The 13839-nt window shown below is 50.5% G+C and overlaps 13 pseudogenes; all 13 read left to right on the top strand.

Moving 5' to 3' along the window:
- Window positions 1-1940: 1940 nt before the first annotated feature.
- On the top strand, window positions 1941-2060 carry LOC130324403 (5S ribosomal RNA; annotated as a pseudogene).
- Window positions 2061-2344: 284 nt separating this feature from the next.
- Window positions 2345-2464, top strand: LOC130331213 (5S ribosomal RNA; annotated as a pseudogene).
- A 266-nt stretch (window positions 2465-2730) lies between these two features.
- On the top strand, window positions 2731-2850 carry LOC130352053 (5S ribosomal RNA; annotated as a pseudogene).
- Window positions 2851-3918: 1068 nt separating this feature from the next.
- Window positions 3919-4038, top strand: LOC130325590 (5S ribosomal RNA; annotated as a pseudogene).
- Window positions 4039-5888: 1850 nt separating this feature from the next.
- LOC130330906 (5S ribosomal RNA) lies at window positions 5889-6008 on the top strand (annotated as a pseudogene).
- An 879-nt stretch (window positions 6009-6887) lies between these two features.
- LOC130352318 (5S ribosomal RNA) lies at window positions 6888-7007 on the top strand (annotated as a pseudogene).
- Window positions 7008-7279: 272 nt separating this feature from the next.
- Window positions 7280-7399, top strand: LOC130341236 (5S ribosomal RNA; annotated as a pseudogene).
- A 284-nt stretch (window positions 7400-7683) lies between these two features.
- LOC130324498 (5S ribosomal RNA) lies at window positions 7684-7803 on the top strand (annotated as a pseudogene).
- Window positions 7804-9668: 1865 nt separating this feature from the next.
- LOC130325579 (5S ribosomal RNA) lies at window positions 9669-9788 on the top strand (annotated as a pseudogene).
- A 463-nt stretch (window positions 9789-10251) lies between these two features.
- LOC130323038 (5S ribosomal RNA) lies at window positions 10252-10371 on the top strand (annotated as a pseudogene).
- Window positions 10372-10655: 284 nt separating this feature from the next.
- Window positions 10656-10775, top strand: LOC130313716 (5S ribosomal RNA; annotated as a pseudogene).
- Window positions 10776-11450: 675 nt separating this feature from the next.
- On the top strand, window positions 11451-11570 carry LOC130325569 (5S ribosomal RNA; annotated as a pseudogene).
- A 1850-nt stretch (window positions 11571-13420) lies between these two features.
- Window positions 13421-13540, top strand: LOC130330900 (5S ribosomal RNA; annotated as a pseudogene).
- Window positions 13541-13839: the final 299 nt, after the last annotated feature.

The raw sequence follows: 13839 nt of genomic DNA, 5'->3' as shown, positions 1-13839 counted from the left end.
CAGATCGCAGACCACTGCCCGGCAGTTACCGGCATGGGAGACTGGCTGGCAATCCAAGGTGCCATTGACATTTTGCTCTGTTGCCGCCTTCCTCTCCGATTAATAAAAATATTTATTGATGCTTAAATTCACAATATACAAGGCGTGAAGATGTCAACGGCCATCCTAAGCTGAACGCGCCTGCTCTCGTCAGATCGCAGACTGCTACCCAGCTTAGGGCCCAGTAAGTACCGGCATGGGAGACTGGCTGGGAATCCCGGGTGCAGTTGCCATTTTGCTCTGTTTCTGCTCCGATTCCGAAAATTATTTATTGATGCTTAAATCCACAGTATACAAAGTGTGAAGCTGTCAACGGCCATCCTAAGCTGAACGCGCCTGCTCTCGTCAGATCGCAGACTGCTACCCAGCTTAGGGCCTGGTAAGTACCAGCATGGGAGACTGGCTGTGAATCCCAGGTGCAGTTGACATTTTAATCTGTTGCCGCCTTCCGCTCCGATTCGGAAAAGGATTTATTGATGCTTAAATCCACAATACACAGGGTGTGAAGCTGTCAACGGCCATCCTAAGCCTGAACGTGCCTGCTCTCCTCAGATCGCAGACTACTGCCCGGCAGTTACCGGCATGGGAGACTGGCTGGCAATCCAAGGTGCCATTGACATTTTGCTCTGTTGCCGCCTTCCTCTCCGATTAATAAAAATATTTATTGATGCTTAAATTCACAATATACAAGGCGTGAAGATGTCAACGGCCATCCTAAGCTGAACGCGCCTTCTCTCGTCAGATCGCAGACTGCTACCCAGCTTAGGGCCCAGTAAGTACCGGCATGGGAGACTGGCTGGGAATCCCGGGTGCAGTTGACATTTTGCTCTGTTGCCGCCTTCCTCTACGATTCCGAAAATGATTTATTGATGCTTAAATGCACAGTATAAAAATCATGAAGCTGTCAATGGCCATCCTAAGCTGAACGCGCCTGCTTTCGTCAGATCGCAGACTGCTACCTAGCTTAGGGCCCGGTAAGTACTGGCATGGGAGACTGGCTGGGAATCCCGGTTGCCGTTGACATTTTGCTCTATTGCTGCCTTCCGCTCCGATTCCGAAAATAATTTATTGATGCTTAAATCCACAGTATACAAGGTGTGAAGCTGTCGACGGCCATCCTAAGCTGAACGCGCCTGCTCTCGTCAGAATGCAGACTGGTACAGATCTTAGGGCCCGGTAAGTACCGGCATGGGACACTGGCTGGGAATCCCGGCTGCCGTTGACATTTTGCTCTGTTGCCGCCTTCCGTTCCGATTCCGAAAAGGATTTATTGATGCTTAAATGCACAGTATACAGGGTGTGAAGCTGTCAACGGCCATCCTAAGCTGAACGCGCCTGCTCTCGTCAGATCGCAGACTGATACCCAGCTTAGGGCCTGGTAAGTACCAGCATGGGAGACTGGCTGGGAATCCAGGGTGCAGTTGACATTTTAATCTGTTGCCGCCTTCCGCTTCGATTCGGAAAATTATTTATTGATGCTTAAATCCACAATATAAAGGGCGTGAAGCTGTCAACTGCCATCCTAAGCTGAACGCGTCTGCTCTCTTCAGATCGCAGACTGCTACCCAGCTTAGGGCCCGGTAAATACCAGCATGGGAGACTGGCTGGGAGTCCCAGGTGTTGTTGACATTTTGCTCTGTAGCCGCCTTCCGCTCCGATTCCGAAAAGGATTTATTGATGCTTAAATCCACAGTATACAGGGTGTGAAGCCGTCTACGGCTATCCTAAGCTGAATGTGCCTGTTCTTGTCAGATCGCAGACTGCTGCCCGGCAAGTACGGGCATGGGAGACTGGCTGGCAATCCAAGGTGCCATTGACATTTTGCTCTGTTGCCGCCTTCCTCTACGATTCCGAAAAGGATTTATTGATGCTTAAATGCACAGTATAAAAAGCATGAAGCTGTCAATGGCCATCCTAAGCTGAATGCGCCTGCTCTCGTCAGATCGCAGACTGCTACCCAGCTTAGGGCCCGGTAAGTACTGGCATGGGAGACTGGCTGGGAATCCCAGGTGCCGTTGACATTTTGCTCTATTGCTGCCTTCCGCTCCGATTCCGAAAATAATTTATTGATGCTTAAATCCACAGTATACAAGGTGTGAAGCTGTCGACGGCCATCCTAAGCTTAACGCGCCTGCTCTCGTCAGATCGCAGACTGGTACAGATCTTAGGGCCCGGTAAGTACCGGCATGGGACACTGGCTGGGAATCCCGGCTGCCGTTGACATTTTGCTCTGTTGCCGCCTTCCGTTCCGATTCCGAAAAGGATTTATTGATGCCTAAATGCACAGTTTAAAGGGCGAGAAGCTGTCGATGGCCATCCTAAGCTGAACGCGCCTGCTCTCGTCAGATCGCAGACTGCTACCCAGCTTAGGGCCCGGTAAGTACCAGCATGGGAGACTGGCTGGGAATCCCAGGTGTCGTTGACTTTTTGCTCTGTTGCCGCCTTCCGCTCCGATTCCGAAAAGGTTTTATTGATGCTTAAATCCACAGTATACAGGGTGTGAAGATGTCTATGGCCATCCTAAGCTGAATGCGCCTGTTCTCGTCAGATCGCAGACTGCCACCCAGCTTCGGGCCTGGTAAGTACCAGCATGGGAGACTGGCTGGGATTCCCGGGTGCAGTTGACATTTTGCTCCGATTCCGAAAATTATCTATTGATGCTTAAATCCACAGTATACAAAGTGTGAAGCTGTCAACAGCCATCCTAAGCTGAACACGCCTGCTCTCGTCAGATCGCAGACTGCTACCCAGCTTAGGGCCTGGTAAGTACCAGCATGGGTGACTGGCTGGGAATCCCGGGTGCAGTTGACATTTTAATCTGTTGCCGCCTTCCGCTCCGATTCGGAAAAGGATTTATTGATGCTTAAATCAACAATATACAGGGTGTGAAGCTGTCAACGGCCATCCTAAGCCTGAACGTGCCTGCTCTCCTCAGATCGCAGACTGCTGTCCGGCAGTTACCGGCATGGGAGACTGGCTGGCAATCCGAGGTGCCATTGACATTTTGCTCTGTTGCCGCCTTCCTCTCCGATTAATAAAAATATTTATTGATGCTTAAATCCACAATATACAAGGCGTGAAGATGTCAACGGCCATCCTAAGCTGAACGCGCCTGCTCTCGTCAGATCGCAGACTGCTACCCAGCTTAGGGCCCAGTAAGTACCGGCATGGGAGACTGGCTGGGAATCCCGGGTGCAGTTGACATTATGCTCTGTTGCCGCCTTCCGTTCCGATTCCGAAAAGGATTTATTGATGCTTAAATCCACAATACACAGGGTGTGAAGCTGTCAACGGCCATCCTAAGCTGAACGCGCCTGCTCTCGTCAGATCGCAGACTGATACCCAGCTTAGGGCCTGGTAAGTACCAGCATGGTAGACTGGCTGGAATCCCGGGTGCAGTTGACATTTTAATCTGTTGCCGCCTTCCGCTCCGATTCGGAAAAGGATTTATTGATGCTTAAATCCACAATATACAGGGTGTGAAGCTGTCAACGGCCATCCTAAGCTGAACGTGTCTGCTCTCCTCAGATCGCAGACTGCTGCCCGGCAGATACCGGCGTGGGAGACTGGCTGGCAATCCAAGGTGCCATTGACATTTTGCTCTGTTGCCGCCTTCCTCTCCGATTAATAAAAATATTAATTGATGCTTAAATCCACAGTATACAAAGTGTGAAGCTGTCAACGGCCATCCTAAGCTGGACGCGCCTGTTCTCGTCAGATTGCAGACTGTTACCCAGCTTAGGGCCTGGTAAGTACCAGCATGGGAGACTGGCTGGGAATCCCGGGTGCAGTTGACATTTTAATCTGTTGCTGCCTTCCGCTCTGATTCGGAAAAGGATTTATTGATGCTTAAATGCACAGTATAAAGGGCGTGAAGCTGTCAACGGCCATCCTAAGCTGAACGCGCTTGCTCTCGTCAGAACGCAGACTGCTACCCAGCTTAGGGCCCGGTAAGTACCAGCATGGGAGACTGGCTGGGAATCCCAGGTGTTGTTGACATTTTGCTCTGTAGCCGCCTTCCGCTCCGATTCCGAAAAGGATTTATTGATGCTTAAATCCACAGTATACAGGTTGTGAAGCCGTCTACGGCTATCCTAAGCTGAATGTGCCTGTTCTTGTCAGATCGCAGACTGCTGCCCGGCAAGTACAGGCATGGGAGACTGGCTGACAATCCAAGGTGCTATTGACATTTTGCTCTGTTGCCGCCTTCCTCTCTGATTCCGAAAAGGATTTATTGATGCTTAAATGCACAGTATAAAAAGCATGAAGCTGTCAATGGCCATCCTAAGCTGAATGCGCCTGCTCTCGTCAGATCGCAGACTGCTACCCAGCTTAGAGCCCGGTAAGTACTGGCATGGGAGACTGGCTGGGAATCCCGGGTGCAGTTGTCATTTTGCTCTGTTGCCGCCTTACGCTCCGATTCCGAAAAGGATTTATTGATGCTTAAATCCACAGTATACAGGGTGTGAAGATGTCTACGGCCATCCTAAGCTGAATGCTCCTGTTCTCGTCAGATCGCAGACTGCTACCCAGCTTCGGGCCTGGTATGTACCAGCATGGGAGACTGGCTGGGAATCCCGGGTGCAGTTGACATTTTGCTCTGTTTCTGCTCCGATTCCGAAAATTATTTATTGATGCTTAAATCCACAATACACAGGGTGTGAAGCTGTCAACGGCCATCCTAAGCCTGAACATGCCTGCTCTCCTCAGATCGCAGACTGCTGCCCGGCAGTTACCAGCATGGGAGACTGGCTGGCAATTCAAAGTGCCATTGACATTTTGCTCTGTTGCCGCCTTCCTCTCCGGTTAATAAAAATATTTATTGATGCTTAAATCCACAATATACAAGGCGTGAAGATGTCAACGGCCATCCTAAGCTGAACGCGCCTGCTCTTGTCAGATCGCAGACTGCTACCCAGCTAAGGGCACAGTAAGTACCAGCATGGGAGACTGGCTGGGAATCCCGGGTGCAGTTGACATTTTAATCTGTTGCCGCCTTCCGCTTCGATTCCGAAAAGGATTTATTGATGCTTAAATGCACAGTATAAAAAGCATGAAGCTGTCAATGGCCATCCTAAGCTGAACGCGCCTGCTCTCGTCAGATCGCAGACTGCTCTAGCTTAGGGCCCGGTAGGTACTGGCATGGGAGACTGGCTGGGAATCCCGGTTGCCGTTGACATTTTGCTCTATTGCTGCCTTCCGCTCCGATTCCGAAAATTATTTATTGATGCTTAAATCCACAGTATACAAGGTGTGAAGCTGTCGACGGCCATCCTAAGCTTAACGCGCCTGCTCTCGTCAGATAGCAGACTGCTACCCAGCTTAGGGCCTGGTAAGTACCAGCATGGGAGACTGGCTGGGAATCCCAGGTGCAGTTGACAATTTAATCTGTTGCCGCCTTCCGCTCCGATTCGGAAAAATATTTATTGATGCTTAAATCCACAATACACAGGGTGTGAAGCTGTCAACGGCCATCCTAAGCCTGAACGTGCCTGCTCTCCTCAGATCGCAGACCACTGCCCGGCAGTTACCGGCATGGGAGACTGGCTGGCAATCCAAGGTGCCATTGACATTTTGCTCTGTTGCCGCCTTCCTCTCCGATTAATAAAAATATTTATTGATGATTAAATTCACAATATACAAGGCGTGAAGATGTCAACGGCCATCCTAAGCTGAACGCGCCTGCTCTCGTCAGATCGCAGACTGCTACCCAGCTTAGGGCCCAGTAAGTACCGGCATGGGAGACTGGCTGGGAATCCCGGGTGCAGTTGCCATTTTGCTCTGTTTTTGCTCCGATTCCGAAAATTATTTATTGATGCTTAAATCCACAGTATACAAAGTGTGAAGCTGTCAACGGCCATCCTAAGCTGAACGCTCCTGCTCTCGTCAGATCGCAGACTGCTACCCAGCTTAGGGCCTGGTAAGTACCAGCATGGGAGACTGGCTGGGAATCCCAGGTGCAGTTGACATTTTAATCTGTTGCCGCCTTCCGCTCCGATTCGGAAAAGGATTTATTGATGCTTAAATCCACAATACACAGGGTGTGAAGCTGTCAACGGCCATCCTAAGCCTGAACGTGCCTGCTCTCCTCAGATCGCAGACTACTGCCCGGCAGTTACCGGCATGGGAGACTGGCTGGCAATCCAAGGTGCCATTGACATTTTGCTCTGTTGCCGCCTTCCTCTCCGATTAATAAAAATATTTATTGATGCTTAAATTCACAATATACAAGGCGTGAAGATGTCAACGGCCATCCTAAGCTGAACGCGCCTTCTCTCGTCAGATCGCAGACTGCTACCCAGCTTAGGGCCCAGTAAGTACTGGCATGGGAGACTGGCTGGGAATACCGGGTGCAGTTGACATTTTGCTCTGTTGCCGCCTTCCGTTCCGATTCCGAAAATGATTTATTAATGCTTAAATGCACAGTATAAAAATCATGAAGCTGTCAATGGCCATCCTAAGCTGAACGCGCCTGCTTTCGTCTGATCGCAGACTGCTACCTAGCTTAGGGCCCGGTAAGTACTGGCATGGGAGACTGGCTGGGAATCCCGGTTGCCGTTGACATTTTGCTCTATTGCTGCCTTCCGCTCCGATTCCGAAAATAATTTATTGATGCTTAAATCCACAGTATACTAGGTGTGAAGCTGTCGACGGCCATCCTAAGCTTAACGCGCCTGCTCTCGTCAGAATGCAGACTGGTACAGATCTTAGGGCCCGGTAAGTACCGGCATGGGACACTGGCTGGGAATCCCGGCTGCCGTTGACATTTTGCTCTGTTGCCGCCATCCGTTCCGATTCCGAAAAGGATTTATTGATGCTTAAATGCACAGTATACAGGGTGTGAAGCTGTCAACGGCCATCCTAAGCTGAACGCGCCTGCTCTCGTCAGATCGCAGACGGATACCCAGCTTAGGGCCTGGTAAGTACCAGCATGGGAGACTGGCTGGGAGTCCCAGGTGTTGTTGACATTTTGCTCTGTAGCCGCCTTCCGCTCCGATTCCGAAAAGGATTTATTGATGCTTAAATCCACAGTATACAGGGTGTGAAGCCGTCTACGGCTATCCTAAGCTGAATGTGTCTGTTCTTGTCAGATCGCAGACTGCTGCCCGGCAAGTACGGGCATGGGAGACTGGCTGGCAATCCAAGGTGCTATTGACATTTTGCTCTGTTGCCGCCTTCCTCTACGATTCCGAAAAGGCTTTATTGATGCTTAAATGCACAGTATAAAAAGCATGAAGCTGTCAATGGCCATCCTAAGCTGAATGCGCCTGCTCTCGTCAGATCGCAGACTGCTACCCAGCTTAGGGCCCGGTAAGTACTGGCATGGGAGCCTGGCTGGGAATCCCGGGTGCCGTTGACATTTTGCTCTATTGCTGCCTTCCGCTCCGATTCCGAAAATAATTTATTGATGCTTAAATCCACAGTATACAAGGTGTGAAGCTGTCGACGGCCATCCTAAGCTTAACGCGCCTGCTCTCGTCAGATCGCAGACTGGTACAGATCTTAGGGCCCGGTAAGTACCGGCATGGGACACTGGCTGGGAATCCCGGCTGCCGTTGACATTTTGCTCTGTTGCCGCCTTCCGTTCCGATTCCGAAAAGGATTTATTGATGCCTAAATGCACAGTTTAAAGGGCGAGAAGCTGTCGACGGCCATCCTAAGCTGAACGCGCCTGCTCTCGTCAGATCGCAGACTGCTACCCAGCTTAGGGCCCGGTAAGTACCAGCATGGGAGACTGGCTGGGAATCCCAGGTGTCGTTGACATTTTGCTCTGTTGCCGCCTTCCGCTCCGATTCCGAAAAGGTTTTATTGATGCTTAAATCCACAGTATACAGGGTGTGAAGATGTCTATGGCCATCCTAAGCTGAATGTGCCTGTTCTCGTCAGATCGCAGACTGCCACCCAGCTTTGGGCCTGGTAAGTACCAGCATGGGTGACTGGCTGGGAATCCCGGGTGCAGTTGACATTTTAATCTGTTGCCGCCTTCCGCTCCGATTCGGAAAAGGATTTATTGATGCTTAAATCAACAATATACAGGGTGTGAAGCTGTCAACGGCCATCCTAAGCCTGAACGTGCCTGCTCTCCTCAGATCACAGACTACTGCCCGGCAGTTACCGGCATGGGAGACTGGCTGGCAATCCAAGGTGCCATTGACATTTTGCTCTGTTGCCGCCTTCCTCTCCGATTAATAAAAATATTTATTGATGCTTAAATTCACAATATACAAGGCGTGAAGATGTCAACGGCCATCCTAAGCTGAACGCGCCTGCTCTCGTCAGATCGCAGACTGCTACCCAGCTTAGGGCCCAGTAAGTACCGGCATGGGAGACTGGCTGGGAATCCCGGGTGCAGTTGACATTTTGCTCTGTTGCCGCCTTCCGTTCCGATTCCGAAAAGGATTTATTGATGCTTAAATCCACAATACACAGGGTGTGAAGCTGTCAACGGCCATCCTAAGCCTGAACGTGCCTGCTCTCCTCAGATCGCAGACTACTGCCTGGCAGTTACCGGCATGGGAGACTGGCTGGCAATCCAAGGTGCCATTGACATTTTGCTCTGTTGCCGCCTTCCTCTCCGATTAATAAAAATATTTATTGATGCTTCAATTCACAATATACAAGGCGTGAAGATGTCAACGGCCATCCTAAGCTGAACGTGCCTGCTCTCGTCAGATCGCAGACTGCTACCCAGCTTAGGGCCCAGTAAGTACCGGCATGGGAGACTGGCTGGGAATCCCGGGTGCAGTTGACATTATGCTCTGTTGCCGCCTTCTGTTCTGATTCCGAAAAGGATTTATTGATGCTTAAATGCACAGTATAAAAAGCATGAAGCTGTCAACGGCCATCCTAAGCTGAACGCGCCTGCTCTCGTCAGATCGCAGACTGCTACCCAGCTTAGGGCCCAGTAAGTACCGGCATGGGAGACTGGCTGGGAATCCCGGGTGCAGTTGACATTATGCTCTGTTGCCGCCTTCCGTTCCGATTCCGAAAAGGATTTATTGATGCTTAAATGCACAGAATACAGGGTGTGAAGCTGTCAACGGCCATCCTAAGCTGAACGCGCCTGCTCTCTTCAGATCGCAGACTGATACCCAGCTTAGGGCCTGGTAAGTACCAGCATGGTAGACTGGCTGGAATCCCGGGTGCAGTTGACATTTTAATCTGTTGCCGCCTTCCGCTCCGATTCGGAAAAGGATTTATTGATGCTTAAATCCACAATATACAGGGTGTGAAGCTGTCAACGGCCATCCTAAGCTGAACGTGTCTGCTCTCCTCAGATCGCAGACTGCTGCCCGGCAGATACCGGCGTGGGAGACTGGCTGGCAATCCAAGGTGCCATTGACATTTTGCTCTGTTGCCGCCTTCCTCTCCGATTAATAAAAATATTAATTGATGCTTAAATCCACAGTATACAAAGTGTGAAGCTGTCAACGGCCATCCTAAGCTGGACGCGCCTGCTCTCGTCAGATTGCAGACTGTTACCCAGCTTAGGGCCTGGTAAGTACCAGCATGGGAGACTGGCTGGGAATCCCGGGTGCAGTTGACATTTTAATCTGTTGCCGCCTTCCGCTCTGATTCGGAAAAGGATTTATTGATGCTTAAATGCACAGTATAAAGGGCGTGAAGCTGTCAACGGCCATCCTAAGCTGAACGCGCTTGCTCTCGTCAGAACGCAGACTGCTACCCAGCTTAGGGCCCGGTAAGTACCAGCATGGGAGACTGGCTGGGAATCCCAGGTGTTGTTGACATTTTGCTCTGTAGCCGCCTTCCGCTCCGATTCCGAAAAGGATTTATTGATGCTTAAATCCACAGTATACAGGTTGTGAAGCCGTCTACGGCTATCCTAAGCTGAATGTGCCTGTTCTTGTCAGATCGCAGACTGCTGCCCGGCAAGTACGGGCATGGGAGACTGGCTGGCAATCCAAGGTGCTATTGACATTTTGCTCTGTTGCCGCCTTCCTCTCTGATTCCGAAAAGGATTTATTGATGCTTAAATCAACAATATACAGGGTGTGAAGCTGTCAACGGCCATCCTAAGCCTGAACGTGCCTGCTCTCCTCAGATCGCAGACTGCTGCCCGGCAGTTACCGGCATGGGAGTCTGGCTGGCAATCCAAGGTGCCATTGACATTTTGCTCTGTTGCCGCCTTCCTCTCCGATTAATAAAAATATTTATTGATGCTTAAATCCACAATATACAAGGCGTGAAGATGTCAACGGCCATCCTAAGCTGAACGCGCCTGCTCTCGTCAGATCGCAGACGGCTACCCAGCTTAGGGCCCGGTAAGTACTGGCATGGGAGACTGGCTGGGAATCCCGGGTGCCGTTGACATTTTGCTCTATTGCTGCCTTCCGCTCCAATTACGAAAAGAATTTATTGATGCTTAAATCCACAGTATACAAGGTGTGAAGCTGTCGACGGCCATCCTAAGCTTAACGCGCCTGCTCTCGTCAGATCGCAGACTGGTACAGATCTTAGGGCCCGGTAATTACCGGCATGGGACACTGGCTGGGAATCCCGGCTGCCGTTGACATTTTGCTCTGTTGCCGCCTTCCGTTCCGATTCTGAAAAGGATTTATTGATGCTTAAATGCACAGTATAAAGGGCGAGAAGCTGTCAACGGCCATCCTAAGCTGAACGCGCCTGCTCTCGTCAGATCGCAGACTGCTACCCAGCTTAGGGCCCGGTAAGTACCAGCATGGGAGACTGGCTGGGAATCCCAGGTGTCGTTGACATTTTGCTCTGTTGCCGCCTTACGCTCCGATTCCGAAAAGAATTTATTGATGCTTAAATCCACAATACACAGGCTGTGAAGCTGTCAACGGTCATCCTAAGCTGAACGCGCCTGCTCTCGTCAGATCGCAGACTGATACCCAGCTTAGGGCCTGGTAAGTACCAGCATGGTAGACTGGCTGGAATCCCGGGTGCAGTTGACATTTTAATCTGTTGCCGCCTTCCGCTCCGATTCGGAAAAGGATTTATTGATGCTTAAATCCACAATATACAGGGTGTGAAGCTGTCAACGGCCATCCTAAGCTGAACGTGTCTGCTCTCCTCAGATCGCAGACTGCTGCCCGGCAGATGCCGGCGTGGGAGACTGGCTGGCAATCCAAGGTGCCATTGACATTTTGCTCTGTTGCCGCCTTCCTCTCCGATTAATAAAAATATTAATTGATGCTTAAATCCACAGTATACAAAGTGTGAAGCTGTCAACGGCCATCCTAAGCTGGACGCGCCTGCTCTCGTCAGATTGCAGACTGTTACCCAGCTTAGGGCCTGGTAAGTACCAGCATGGGAGACTGGCTGGGAATCCCGGGTGCAGTTGACATTTTAATCTGTTGCTGCCTTCCGCTCTGATTCGGAAAAGGATTTATTGATGCTTAAATGCACAGTATAAAGGGCGTGAAGCTGTCAACGGCCATCCTAAGCTGAACGCGCTTGCTCTCGTCAGAACGCAGACTGCTACCCAGCTTAGGGCCCGGTAAGTACCAGCATGGGAGACTGGCTGGGAATCCCAGGTGTTGTTGACATTTTGCTCTGTAGCCGCCTTCCGCTCCGATTCCGAAAAGGATTTATTGATGCTTAAATCCACAGTATACAGGTTGTGAAGCCGTCTACGGCTATCCTAAGCTGAATGTGCCTGTTCTTGTCAGATCGCAGACTGCTGCCCGGCAAGTACAGGCATGGGAGACTGGCTGACAATCCAAGGTGCTATTGACATTTTGCTCTGTTGCCGCCTTCCTCTCTGATTCCGAAAAGGATTTATTGATGCTTAAATGCACAGTATAAAAAGCATGAAGCTGTCAATGGCCATCCTAAGCTGAACGCGCCTGCTCTCGTCAGATCGCAGACTGCTACCCAGCTTAGAGCCCGGTAAGTACTGGCATGGGAGACTGGCTGGGAATCCCGGGTGCAGTTGACATTTTGCTCTGTTGCCGCCTTACGCTCCGATTCCGAAAAGGATTTATTGATGCTTAAATCCACAGTATACAGGGTGTGAAGATGTCTACGGCCATCCTAAGCTGAATGCTCCTGTTCTCGTCAGATCGCAGAATGCTACCCAGCTTCGGGCCTGGTATGTACCAGCATGGGAGACTGGCTGGGAATCCCGGGTGCAGTTGACATTTTGCTCTGTTTCTGCTCCGATTCCGAAAATTATTTATTGATGCTTAAATCCACAATACACAGGGTGTGAAGCTGTCAACGGCCATCCTAAGCCTGAACATGCCTGCTCTCCTCAGATCGCAGACTGCTGCCCGGCAGTTACCAGCATGGGAGACTGGCTGGCAATTCAAAGTGCCATTGACATTTTGCTCTGTTGCCGCCTTCCTCTCCGATTAATAAAAATATTTATTGATGCTTAAATCCACAATATACAAGGCGTGAAGATGTCAACGGCCATCCTAAGCTGAACGCGCCTGCTCTTGTCAGATCGCAGACTGCTACCCAGCTAAGGGCACAGTAAGTACCAGCATGGGAGACTGGCTGGGAATCCCGGGTGCAGTTGACATTTTAATCTGTTGCCGCCTTCCGCTTCGATTCCGAAAAGGATTTATTGATGCTTAAATGCACAGTATAAAAAGCATGAAGCTGTCAATGGCCATCCTAAGCTGAACGCGCCTGCTCTCGTCAGATCGCAGACTGCTCTAGCTTAGGGCCCGGTAGGTACTGGCATGGGAGACTGGCTGGGAATCCCGGTTGCCGTTGACATTTTGCTCTATTGCTGCCTTCCGCTCCGATTCCGAAAATTATTTATTGATGCTTAAATCTACAGTATACAAGGTGTGAAGCTGTCGACGGCCATCCTAAGCTTAACGCGCCTGCTCTCGTCAGATAGCAGACTGCTACCCAGCTTAGGGCCTGGTAAGTACCAGCATGGGAGACTGGCTGGGAATCCCAGGTGCAGTTGACAATTTAATCTGTTGCCGCCTTCCGCTCCGATTCGGAAAAGGATTTATTGATGCTTAAATCCACAATACACAGGGTGTAAAGCTGTCAACGGCCATCCTAAGCCTGAACGTGCCTGCTCTCCTCAGATCGCAGACCACTGCCCGGCAGTTACCGGCATGGGAGACTGGCTGGCAATCCAAGGTGCCATTGACATTTTGCTCTGTTGCCGCCTTCCTCTCCGATTAATAAAAATATTTATTGATGATTAAATTCACAATATACAAGGCGTGAAGATGTCAACGGCCATCCTAAGCTGAACGCGCCTGCTCTCGTCAGATCGCAGACTGCTACCCAGCTTAGGGCCCAGTAAGTACCGGCATGGGAGACTGGCTGGGAATCCCGGGTGCAGTTGCCATTTTGCTCTGTTTCTGCTCCGATTCCGAAAATTATTTATTGATGCTTAAATCCACAGTATACAAAGTGTGAAGCTGTCAACGGCCATCCTAAGCTGAACGCTCCTGCTCTCGTCAGATCGCAGACTGCTACCCAGCTTAGGGCCTGGTAAGTACCAGCATGGGAGACTGGCTGGGAATCCCAGGTGCAGTTGACATTTTAATCTGTTGCCGCCTTCCGCTCCGATTCGGAAAAGGATTTATTGATGCTTAAATCCACAATACACAGGGTGTGAAGCTGTCAACGGCCATCCTAAGCCTGAACGTGCCTGCTCTCCTCAGATCGCAGACTACTGCCCGGCAGTTACCGGCATGGGAGACTGGCTGGCAATCCAAGGTGCCATTGACATTTTGCTCTGTTGCCGCCTTCCTCTCCGATTAATAAAAATATTTATTGATGCTTAAATTCACAATATACAAGGCGTGAAGATGTCAACGGCCATCCTAAGCTGAACGC

The sequence above is a fragment of the Hyla sarda genome, chromosome 1 (assembly GCF_029499605.1).
Source record: "Hyla sarda isolate aHylSar1 chromosome 1, aHylSar1.hap1, whole genome shotgun sequence".
Lineage (NCBI taxonomy): Eukaryota > Metazoa > Chordata > Amphibia > Anura > Hylidae > Hyla > Hyla sarda.
This window is presented reverse-complemented; position numbering and strand designations above follow the sequence as displayed.